At 41.6% G+C, this 12,846-nt stretch overlaps 1 long non-coding RNA gene and 1 pseudogene across 2 annotated transcripts; both read left to right on the top strand.

Moving 5' to 3' along the window:
* Positions 1-4,087: 4,087 nt before the first annotated feature.
* On the top strand, positions 4,088-10,675 carry LOC137719921 (cellulose synthase A catalytic subunit 2 [UDP-forming]-like; annotated as a pseudogene). The gene is made up of 10 exons (XR_015963955.1): positions 4,088-6,325; positions 6,579-6,725; positions 6,862-7,186; positions 7,325-7,462; positions 7,846-7,971; positions 8,121-8,333; positions 8,409-8,681; positions 8,989-9,185; positions 9,282-9,600; positions 10,103-10,675. The product of XR_015963955.1 is annotated as a cellulose synthase A catalytic subunit 2 [UDP-forming]-like (transcript).
* A 599-nt stretch (positions 10,676-11,274) lies between these two features.
* On the top strand, positions 11,275-12,609 carry LOC148699316 (uncharacterized). The gene is made up of 2 exons (XR_015966223.1): positions 11,275-12,302; positions 12,376-12,609. It is a non-coding gene; the product is annotated as an uncharacterized LOC148699316 (long non-coding RNA).
* The last annotated feature ends 237 nt before the right edge of the window (positions 12,610-12,846 follow it).

Raw genomic sequence — 12,846 nt, 5'->3', positions numbered from 1 at the left:
GGGGGTAAACCAGGTAAATCCTCGGGGAAAACGTCGGGGAAGTGTCTGACTACTTTCACATCCTCAACTCTACTAGGAGCAGCCTCCTCCAACACCACATGAGCTAAGTACCCCTGGCAACCCTTAGACAACAACCTTTTCGCTCGCAAAGCCGAAATAACGCCATGTCTCACCCCACTCTGCTCACCCGCAAAAGTAACTACAGGTAGTCCAGGACGGTGAAACGTAACTATTTTCCCGGAACAATCAATATTGGCACGATAGAAATGCAACCAATCTGTGCCCAGAATCACATCAAAGTCAACAATATCCAACGAGATAAGATCAGCTAGCAAAACAACACCCTCAACTATCACTGGACATCCTGGGTACACACGATCTACTATACATCTCTCTCCTCTAGGCATAGCGAACTCTAAATCGTACCCTAGAAGTGTGGGGCGAGGTTGCGTCACTTGAGCAAAAGTATGAGAAATCACAGAATATTTAGCTCCATAATCAATTAATACTCTAGCAAAATAACCAAGGATGTTTAACGTACCCATAATCAAATCCGGATTGTTCTGAGCATCCTGCAGAGAAATATTATGAATACGCCCCTGGGTCTGCTGTCGTCCGCCGTGACCTTTGTTCGTCTGACCATCGCGACTCTGAGTACCACGCCCCTGACTGGGCTGACCAGACTGCCTCGAAGACCCTGCACTACTAGTAGCAATCTCTCCTGGCTGAAACTATCATCCCTGAAACCACTGAGAACCACCTGCTGAAGCTGGAGGATACGGCATATAGCCACCAGGATACGGAGGATAACCAACCTGAGAATACGGGTCCTGGGGATACTGATACTGTCCCGGGGCATAAGGAACAGCATCACCCTGGTAGTGGTATGCACCACCTCGACCTGCCTGTCCATAACTACTCGGACCTTGAATCTGCTGAATCGGTGCAGGTGGTGGCATGAAAGTCTGCTGCGGCTTATGCTGCTGACTCTGGGGACAATTTGTAGCCCGATGTCCCATCTACCCACACGTGAAGCAACCACTGCTGCCACGTCTGCACTCACCAAAATGCCGATTATTACATCTGCGGCAAACTGGAGCTCTGCCGTTACCACCATCACCCTGTCTCTGCCCTCAGGCACCACCAGCAAACCTACCTCCTCGTCCCTGACCAGTGGCACTAAAACCACCGCTAGAAGAGCTAGAACTAGTGCCACCCCTCTTAAAGTTCTGCGTCCTACGAGGCCCGAGCAACGCTTGACCTTTACCCTTGTCATCTTTCTTCTGATTACCATCTTTTTCTTCTTCCTCACTCTCGTTCGGCATGTTCTCAGAATCCTCAATCCTCAACAATATCTCATAGAAATCTTGGTAGGTATCACAGTGGGTAGTAGTCGCCATCGAACGCCACTTCTTCTTAGTACCTAGGCGGAAACGACGAAGCATCTCCGCCGGATTACCTGCAACCTCTGGGTGGTAGCGAGACAGATCAGTGAACCTGCGATAGTACTCATTAGCCGTCATCTTCCCCTGTCTCAGCTCGGTGAACTCCTCCTTCTTACGATCAACATACTCAGGAGGCACAAACCTCTTCTTGAACAACTATTTGAAAACGTCTCAATCAGTCCTCTCAGCTGAAGTCAAGCGACGGAGTTCTTGCTCCCACCAGGCTGCAGACTCCGTACCCAAAAACCATGAGGTCGTCTCGACCCACCTCTCAATAGGAAGGTTCCCCTGATTGTGCAACACACGAAAAGTCTTCTCAATGTGCTCTAACCATCGCTCTGCGCCCTCATGACCCTCATTACCTTCGAACTTATCCAATTTCAGATTATACATAGTCTCCAGAGGAGTCCTCTGGGGAGGGCGGATCGCCGACTGAATGGCGGTAGCAATAGCTTCCCCCAGCTAAGCAATATCGGGGAAACTAGGCTCATCACAGCGACGTGGTTCCCGACGAGGCGGCATAATTCTGACAGAAGACACCAAAACCATTAGAATACTCACAAAGACACAGGACTGCCAAACCTAGGCTCTGATACCAAGCTGACACACCCCGACCGAGATCAGGGAGTGCTGGCCGTCACACGGAGGTGACGTAACCATGTGCGCGGTGCGGAAGCTAATAAAATAGTAATACAAATAGTACGAATAAATAAAAACTAGCAACATAAAGTAATAAAATCAAGTGCTAGCGTAAGTGAGACACAAGTTCAGAGCGTAAGTCTACAGCAGTCCAAAAGAAAATGATACGATAACAGTACACCCGAAGGTGACCCTACTCTGGGGATCGTCTGTCAGAAATGCCGGGAAAGCCCTCTGGGAAACCACCGAACCTGCTAGACAACTAGAACTTGGAGGGGCGCAAAACAAAAGCGTGAGTGGGCAAAAACAAAGCTTTTCAAAAACCATTTCAAAACAAGATTCTAACCCCTCGCCGTAAAACCTGTATACTTCCCAGAAAATGAACATATGTACGTATGTATATAGATATGCCAATCATGCTCAAGAATATGCCATGTCGAAACCTCAGAATGAAATGCAAGTGCTCAGGTATAAATCATATCAATAACATATAATCTAGCAGCCGGAGTCACCTAACGTGACATGTACGGCTGCATCTAGAGCTCAAATCTCAATATCAATAACTAAACCTGCCCACGAGTCGGAACCACCTAAAGTGGTCTGTACGATAGGCCTGGGTGTAATACATATAAACGCTCTAGTGCTACGATCACGTGAAGGCTGTGCGAATAATCGCGGGTCACCTACGAGTCGGAACCACCTAAAGTGGTCTGTACGACAGGACTGTGCACCTAACTTGGATCTAAGCTGAGCGTGTGGTGCGGGAGGTGAACATCACGTGAAGGACTGTGCCCTACTCTGGGCGGGAGCACTATCACCGGGGGTGCAGGTTAAGAGCTCTCTAAGCATCTTGACTTGCTACTGAAATATAAACATGAATAACACTTACCTGGCACCTACCTGTGCGTCCACAGCACCCAATATGCATATGTATATGTATGCAACTAATAATGTGACTAATGGTGCATAAACAACGATAATATAATGCATGGCATGAAACAAATAACCCTTTCAATCAATTTCTGGGAAAATAAATGTATATAGGTATATACGGAAAACCAAAAGCCCACTCACTGGTATGTGGAAGGCTCGTAGCCCCCCTGCCTCGAGTGACCACGCTCGTCCTCGGGATACGTATTACCTATATGCGAAACAACTACAAAAACGTTAATTTTAAAGCATATAACCAACCTTTCGTAATAACTTCTCATACATTGCTCAAATTGGGCAAATGAATAAACCAACGTGCTCTACTCGACCTCAGGAACACACCCAAATTTTTAGAAAAATTTTCCACCGCCGCATGCGCCCCTACGCGCCGGCCACGCCCAGGCACGTGCCTGGCATGTTGACGGCGTCAACTGACGCCGTAGGGAATATTCCGTCAGTTTTGATAAATTCCGTCAACGGCGTCAGGAATATTCCGTCAGACTTAACGGAAAATTCCGTCAGACTTAACGGAATATTCCGTCTCCTTCTCCGGCGAGCCCGGCGCCGTCGCCGGCGCCGGAAAACTGGAAAATTTTCAAACTTCATTATCTCCTTCGTTTTTCATCCAAATTTGACAAAATTGGTACCAAATTGAAGCTTGGAACTAGAGGAACACAATTATACTACTTTCAAGGGTTAAAAATCACGAAATCTCACCTGCCAAAACAACCCAACTCCGGCCAACTTCGAAACCAGTGATCCCGACGTCCAAATCCTTCAAACGAACCACTCCGAGCCTCCTTGGGACCTCACCAAGCTACTTACTAGCTTCAAATTTCCTAAAACGTGAGAAATCACGTGTGCATGAATAGTACCCAAATCGGACTTCGTAGAATCGACGTGAAAACGTTGATGTTCTTACCTGAAAATGGTATAGCTGCACTCCTCCCAGCCTCACGAGCTCGAAAATGGTCTTGGTTCCCTCGATCTGTAAAGGTTTGATAGGTTTTGGGTGTGTGTCCGTACGTTTTCAAGGGAAATGGAAGGAAAGGGGGCTCGGGACAATCACAGGGAAAGGGATAGAGGGGTAGGGAGAGTGAGAGTGTGAGTGTGTGGCCCAACACATGCCAACACAACACAAAAACAACCAATAGACGTAAAAGAAACGAACTAGGGGCAAAATTGTCCTTTCACACGTGCGTTAAAATGTTTCCGGGACGGGCTGTCACAAGCTTGCTGGTAAGGATGGGTTGGGACAGAAACAGGGAGGCTGCAGTGATTGAAATGGATAAGAACTTTCATCAAAGACAACATGTCTGGAGATGTAAATTTGAGTGGTGAGGGGATCAAGACATCTATAGCCTTTGTGTTGAAGGCTATATCCGAGAAAAATGCAACTTTTGCTCTTGGCATCTAATTTGCTGTGAACATATGGTTGGAGCCAAGGGAAGCATTGGCAACCAAACACTTTTAAGTTTAGAGTAATCTGGGGGTTGCTTGAATAATAATTCCCATGGTGATGAGGAAATACCAGAGATGGGAAGCCGATTAATAAGATAGATGGCAGTGGAGAAGGCTTCAACCCAAAATACATGAGGAACATGAGAAGCAACTAGCAAAGTACGAGCTGTCTCAACAAGATGCCTGTGCTTTCTCTCAGCACAACTATTCTGTTCAGGGGTATGTGGACAGCTAAATTGGTGAAAAATGCCATGTGTACTGAGAAAGGAAGCAAAAGAGGTACTGATGAATTCACCCCCCGAATCGGAGCGCAAAACTTTGATTTTATTGCCAAGTAAATTTTCTACATAAGATTTGAAGACAACAAATGTAGAAAAAACATCTGACTTGGACTTCAAAGGAAAGAACCAGCTATATTTGCTAAAGTCATCAACAATGAGCAAATAGTACTTGAAACCACTGTTTGAGATAACAGACGCTGGACCCCACAGATCACAGTGTAGAAGTTGAAGACTCTGATTTGTTGTTGAAGAAGAAATTCCAAAAGGAAGCTTATGATTCTTGGCAAGAGCACAATCTGAGCAGAAGAAATCAATAGTAGACTTGCCTTGTAAGGCCAGTTTATTAGTAGAAATTACCCTTCTGAAAATAGAGGAGGATGGATGACCCAAGCGTCGGTGCCAACCTTTGACAGGAGCCTTGACACTGAGCAGAGCTGAGGGAGAAGAAAGTGAAGAAGTGCTGGAGCCTTGAAGAGGGTAGAATCCATCTCTAACGGGTCCCCGCAAAAGCATCTTCCCCGAAATACGATCCTTGACAGTGGATCCATAAGGGTCAAGGGTCAATGAACAGTTATTATCTTTGAGAAACTGATAAGCAGACAAGAGATTATGTTTCATGTAGGGAACATGTAAAACATTCTGCAGCTTAAAGGAAGTATAAGGAGTATGCAAAGCAGATGAACCAACATGATGAATAGAAAGACCTTTACCATCACCAATATACACTTTATCTTCACCAGTATAGGGAGTGGGAGAAGAAATGTTGGCAACATCATTAGTAATGTGAGAAGTCGCACCCGAGTCAATCAACCAAGGCTGAGCTGGTTTGGCAGATTGATTGACATACATAGCAGCGAGTTTAGCAGGAGGAATCCGACCACAGATGTCAGGATTCATTCGATCAAAACAATCAAGAGCCTCATGACTGTTAGAACCACAAATTTGACAGGGAACTTTGAAATGGGAAGAGCCTTAAGGATGACGAGAGCCTTGAAAGTTACGATTTCCACGAATGTTGGAGTAATTGCCACGGTTCATTTGGAAATTGCGATTGCCTCTGTGAGAGAAGGAATGGCCTCTGTTATGTTTGCCACGATTTGCAGATTTTGATTGTTGCCAGGATGAAGATTGGTGCTGAGCAGCAAACATAGAAGGAGTAGGTAGCAGAGGAGGCTGAGAGTGCACCGAGAAGGCTTGAAAAGGTTCAGCAGCAGAGGATGAATTGATATTTTTGCGTCGAGCCATGGACAGTTCTTTAGTGAGAAGAAGACCATGGAGTTCATCAAGAGAGGTAGAGGACAATCGAAGCATGATTGAGTCAATGAAGGACTTAAAATCATCAGGCAAGCCATGAAGTGTGGCTGCAATTAGGTCGCGATCAGAAACGGAGGCACCAGCAGCTTGCAAGGAGTCTGAGATTTCCTTAATTTCTTGAAGATACTCGGAGATGGAGCGAGAACCTTTCTGAACAGATTGGAGACGCGACCGTAATTGACCGTAATTGCGGAAGGATCGATGCTGTGAAGCAGAAATGGCTCTGATACCATATAGAAACTGGAAACTTCCTATGTAAGCTTTCCAATTGTATTTCTGAATTTTTTATTTTGTACACTGTGAAGACATATATATAGCCTTTGGCTATTTACAAAGATACCCCTTAACTACCTACCTTATAACAGTTCTAACTAAACACAAACATTAGCACAGCTAATTACATTTAGAGATAACAGACTATTTTACAGTAACTGAAATGGGTGACTTGTCATTTTCCCTAATAAATAATACTCCGCCTTGTAATACTTGGCTTATTCTTTCATTATAGAATCCTCCATCCAGTTAATGATGCATATGGCTTGTGGTTGACATCAGTCATATGTGAAATATGGTTTGCTATATCATGGATTCTGGATCAGTTCCCCAAATGGCATCCAATAGAGCGAGAAACATACCCAGATCGACTATCACTTGGGTAGGGCCAACTTATTTAGTGTTGTGTTGTCCTCAAGTTGTCAGATTTTATTTCATTTTATTCATTTCCACTTGCTTTGGGGATTCCCACATAAGTTGGAATAAGTTGCCTCATGATTTGCTTCACGTATTCCCAGGTATGAAAAGGAAGGGAAGCCATCTGAATTAGCCAGTGTAGACATCTTTGTTAGTACAGTTGACCCTATGAAAGAACCTCCTCTAATCACTGCAAACACGGTTCTGTCCATCCTTGCGGTTGATTATCCAGTTGATAAAGTTGCATGCTATGTCTCGGATGATGGTGCTGCCATGCTTACTTTTGAAGCTCTCTGAAACATCCGAGCTTGCCAGGAAATGGGTTCCTTTTTGTAAGAAGTTTAGTATTGAGCCCCGAGCCCCAGAATGGTATTTCTGTCAAACAAAGTTCATCCAGCATTTGTAAGGGAAAGATGTGCAATGAAGGTTTGTGACTATATATTGTTACTATTTTATTATTTTTCATGCAGTTTATTGTAATGATTTGAATGCATGGATTTTCAAATAGATTTTGGGTTTTTGCTTCTAGTTTTACCAGAATTATTTTATCTATTTTTTTTGCAGAGAGAATATGAAGAATTTAAAGTTAGAATCAATCGTTTGGTGGCCATGGCACAAAAACTTCCCGAGGATGGCTGGACAATGCAGGATGGGACCCCCTGGCCAGGGAGTAATGTACGAGACCATCCTGGCATGATTTAGGTGGGATTATATTTCTTTCTTTAAGTTTTTGGCAGCAATATTTTAGTGATATGATTACAATGTACACTCAACAACATGAGGCTTTTGTCTTTCACACTGTTTCTTCTTTGTAGAATTGTTAGTTCCACAATAATTATTCTCATGAATTTTGTCAATCGTTGATTAATATTCATTAGGAGTTAATGGTGCCTCTGGATTGCTGAAGATGCTTATATATAACCATACACATATACACAAGATATCAAGAGCTTACACAAATTTGAGCTTCTTGTGCATTTTCAGTGTGTCTTTGTACATTTTATTAGTTTTTAGGTCTTTGGCGTTTTTGGTGACCGTGTAAGAGTTCCTGGAGGATTTTCTATGTAATTTCTGTTCATTTACAGGTCTTTCTTGGTAACAATGGTGTTCATGATGTTGAAGGATATGAGTTACCTCGTCTAGTTTATGTTTCTCGTGAAAAGAGACCAGGGTTTGATCACCATAAAAAGGCCGGTGCCATGAATGCTTTGGTAAGCCTTAAAGTTCATGTTTGTGTTGCTTACAGTAGGCTACTTTTCCTTTTCTTCCCCTCTTTGTTTTTGTAATCCTTTTCAGTATTATGTTTATGAATTAATATTGACAAATTTTTATTTTTTAAAAAATATATATTTATTTGAAGATTCGAGTCTCAGCAATTCTCTCAAATGCTCCTTATCTTCTGAATGTTGACTGTCATCACTACATCAACAATAGCAAGGCAATCAGAGAAGCCATGTGTTTCATGATGGACCCTACATCAGGGAAGAAAGTTTGCTATGTGCAGTTCCCTCAAAGATTTGATGGGATTGATCGTCATGATAGACACTCCAACCAGAATGTTGTATTCTTTGATGGACATATATGACTCTTTATTTGAGATTTTAATTTCTGTTGCCACTGTAAAATGCTAATCTGGTATTGAAAACAGATCAACATGAAAGGGTTAGATGGTATACAAGGACCAATATATGCTGGAACTGGGTGTGTTTTCAGAAGGCAAGCACTTTATGGATACGATGCTCCTATCAAGCAGAAACCCCCTAGCAGAACCTGCAATTGCTGGCCAAAATGGTGCTGCCTGTGTTGTGGATCTAGAAAGAAAAAGAATGCAAAATCAAAGACAGAGAAAAGGCAAAATTGAAAAAGAGGGAAGCATCAAAGCAGATACATGCACTTGAAAATATTGGAGAGGGAATTGAAGGTAATGGTTGCACCAAGAATGTAACTATCATTCTTTTAGGGCAATTAGCAGGAATGGTCAGCTTTTAAGATTTGGTTGCGGAAATGGTCACTTTTAGTAACGGCGACATATTGATGATTCAAATGATAACAACCACGACGATGGTGTGATGACGACATAATAAACACTGATTATTTCTGCAACCAAATCTCAACAACTAATAATTCCTGCTTTTGCCCTTCTTTTATTGGTGTTTTAATTTCTTTCTTTCTTTATTTTTTGGTTTGAAAATTACACAGCCAATGACTACGTTGTGTTGGTATTGCAGAATTAAACACCAGCAAAACATCCAATATGTCCCAGCTGAAATTGGAGAAGAAATTTGGGCAGTCTCCAGTTTTTGTAGCCTCTGCAGTTTTGGAAAATGGTGGAATACCGGAGGATTTCAGCTCTGCATTGCTCTTGAAAGAAGTCATCCAAGTCATCAGCTGTGGTTATGAAGATAAAACAGAATGGGGAAAGGAAGTACGTAACTGGGAGAGATGTTTAAAATTTTCTAAACTTATAATCCCCGAACCCATCTTTTATTCACTCAATGAATCTAATTTTGATCTCAAACAGGTTGGCTGGATATATGGTTCTGTTACTGAGGATATTCTGACAGGATTTAAGATGCACTGCCATGGATGGCGGTCTGTCTACTGCATACCCAAACTTCCAGCATTCAAAGGATCAGCTCCTATTAACCTCAGTGATCATTTAAATCAAGTTCTACGGTGGGTCCTTGGATCTGTTGAGATCTTCCTTAGTAGACATTGCCCAATCTGGTATGGATATGGGAGTGGATTGAAAAGCTTGGAACGATTTTCGTATAAAAACTCAGTTGTATATTTGTGGACCTCCATTCCCTTGATCATTTATTGTATTCATTGTCCCTGAGGTAACTCTACTCTCTTTTTCCTGTTTTTTTGTGGGAAAGATGCTTAATTGGAACAAAATATGTGGTATGCTGATTTGAGTTGCATATTTTGGGCTCTGAAGGAACATATTTAGCTCATTAAATGTGCTTTATGTTTCATATTATTAGAATAGCAATACTTGCCTTCTAAAATTTGGTGGCCTTCTGCTAAAAGGTTTTCACAAAGTAAATGACAGTAATACAGTACAAACTAGGTTAATGATAATAATTTTTTTATTGGGTCATGATCTTTTTACTGTGAGTCTCTGCAAATGTTACGTGTTTGTATGATGATGAAGGTTTGTCTATTAGGTACTAAACCTATTTTCCAACTTCCTTTGAATATGAAGTATGCGAGCACAGTTTTCTACATTTGGATTAACAATAGTTTTAGTCCAAAAACTAAATCCTTGCTTGGGCTGTTATACCTTGTACGCTTGAACATGCCTGTTCTAACTATTGGTACCTTAACTTGAACGTATAGATAAGCAACTATGCTAGCATTATTTTCATGGCTCTCTTCATATACATAGCTGCAACTGGTATCCTTGAGATGCAATGGGGCGGCGTCGGGATAGATGACTGGTGGAGAAATGAGCAGTTCTGGGTAATTGGAGGCGCTTCATCACATCTTTTTGCTCTCTTCCAGGGTCCCGTACTCAAGGTTTTGGCTGGTGTTGACACAGACTTCACAGTTACATCAAAGGCAGCAGATGATGGAGCATCTTCCGAACTTTACATCTTCAAGTGGATATCATTATTGATCCGTCCTACAACTTTTTTATAATAAACATAGTCGGGGTTGTCGTTGGTATTTCAGAAGCCAACAATAACGGGTATGATTCATGGGGTCCGTTGTTGGGTCGGCTATTTTTTTGCCTTCTGGGTCATTGTGCATCTCTACCCCTTCCTCAAGGGATTGCTGGGTAAACAAGATAGGATGCCTACAATCAATATTAACTCTTATGTGGGTTCGAATCAATCCCTTTGTGTCAAAAGATGGCCCCGGATTGTTATTTGTTCTGTTAATTCTTTTATTACATCCGGTGGATTTTAGGGTTTTGTTTTTCTTGTTTGTTTCTTTGTGTCCTCCACACCCCAACCTTTGGTCTTACATTCTGAGAGAGAATTGCATTCTTATTTTTCGCTCCCTTGCCAACTTTAGGGTTTCATACGATTGTCATAAAAACGAATATCTCGTGCACCTTTTGGTTTTTTTTTTTTTTTTTTTTTTTTACTGTTTTCTAAAGTTGGACGTGTGTGTTTTTTTTTTTTTTTTTTTTTTTTTTTCTTTCAGAAAACAATGGACCTATAAATGTGTTGCCCTGACGTGTTCGAAAGTTGAATGGGTACTTTCACCCTTCCAACAAACCATAGACGACTTAGGCTAAGAATTTCGTTGACCACAACTTTTATTCGAATAAGCCGAAGATTGCCCTAAAAGTTTTACTTAATTAAATTCTCACTCTGATGGGGGACCTCAGAAGAGCAGTGCGAGCCTCGTGGCCGTAATAAAGAGCCATGACAACGGTTGACACCGTTGGATCTAATCTTAACGGCTGCCAACGTATCAGCCAAAGCAAGCTTAATGTGTAAAACCTTGTCATAAATGACCCATCAATAAATGACCCATCAATTTGGGAAATTTTGGTTTGATGTAGGTTTATGCACAATTGTTGACATGTTGTGTATTATTGTTGAATTTATTTGTGTTGAAGTTATATTGTTCACTTGGGGTTGAGTTTTGTTAATGAATGCATGTTTAATTTTATGAATGAACTTAATTTTCCTAAATTCAAAAAGCTTTGTTAATGGTTGATGTATGATTATGAAACCTTGTTGACAGGTTGCGTTAAGGTTAACTATTGTTGAATTTGGTTGTGTTGAAGCTATATTGTTGACTTGGGGATGAGTTGTGAGATGAAAGTTTGTTTAACTTTATGAATGAACTTAATTTTTCTAAATTCATGAAGCTTTGTTCACGGTTGATGTATGGTTATGAAAACTTGTTGAAGTGTTGTGTTAGGTTATATGTTGTTCAATTGGGTTGAGTTGGAGTCATATCGTTGACTTTGGTTCATTTGTGTTGATGAGAAATTGCTAAAATTTATGAATGCTTGTATAGTTTTGTGTACAGGGGAAGGGTGAACAAGCCACATGAGAAGAGGAATCGTACAAGGGAAGGGTGAACAACCTTTTTTAACCTTCTCATGTTTTAGGGCTTTTGTGGCAAACATTTAAATGATGCCCAGAAGGCTGCCTTTAGAGCTTCTTACTACAGGTAGTTTGAAAAGGTTGATAGAATGGCTTGCAGTGGTAAGTTGTTCCATGAATTGTCGCTCCGCAGAGTGAAAAATCAATGGGTGCAAGAATTGGAGGGACTTAGCTATTTAATTGGCCGTGAAGTTACGCGGTTCACCAAGGACTTTTGCCTCATCAATGGGCTTAGGTGCGACGAACCCTACGACATAGAGGTTGACCCTTCTGAGATTAGGTTACTGGAGGAGCGTTTTCCTCAGAAGTTTGGTACGAAGGAGAGACCAAGAACAGTAGGAAAGAGAAGGGCAATACTAAAGCGAAGAAGGCCTCAAAGAAAGGGAGCAAGATGGTTTCAATGACTTGTGCCGAACTAGAGGGGCCAAAGATCCACATGGGGCTGCAAAGGATTTACGTATACTTTTCAGGTAATATGTGTTGGGTTAGTAGTGAATTGGTTATTTATTATTGTGGTTGAGTACTTATTTAGTATATGTGCAGGTGTGGGCATACGAAAAAAAATTCCACAATTAGATAAGTCCATACATTATTGTAAGATGACTTATCCAAAAGCCAGCCTGCGAATTTTTCAGTAGAAAACAATCAAGAAGTAGCCCACTTTTGAGCTACTCAAGATGTAGATTATCGAGAGTAGACATGTATGACTGTCTGTGAATGTATATGACTATTTATGAATGATATGAATGTTTATGAATATTTATGACTACCTATGAATGTCTATATGACTGTGCACTACTGTGTGTGAATGTTTAAGTATGATCATGAGTATAGTCTGATGACTGTTATGTTAATTGAAAGCTTGTAGGCATTCGACACTTTTTTACAATTGATGTAGAGAAGAAGCAAGCTACTAGATGTGGGGAGATGACAAGGATATTCTTATACACGACAACCTAACCCCCAACATGAATGATGTTGGTGAGTTGAAATTGAGGATAAAGCAGTTGAAGA

The sequence above is a fragment of the Pyrus communis genome, chromosome 1 (genome assembly GCF_041283825.1).
Source record: "Pyrus communis isolate YQ-2024b chromosome 1, ASM4128382v1, whole genome shotgun sequence".
In the NCBI taxonomy this organism is placed as follows: Eukaryota; Viridiplantae; Streptophyta; class Magnoliopsida; order Rosales; family Rosaceae; genus Pyrus; species Pyrus communis.
The sequence above is the reverse complement of the archived record's forward strand: the minus strand, read 5'-3'. Positions and strand labels throughout refer to the sequence as shown.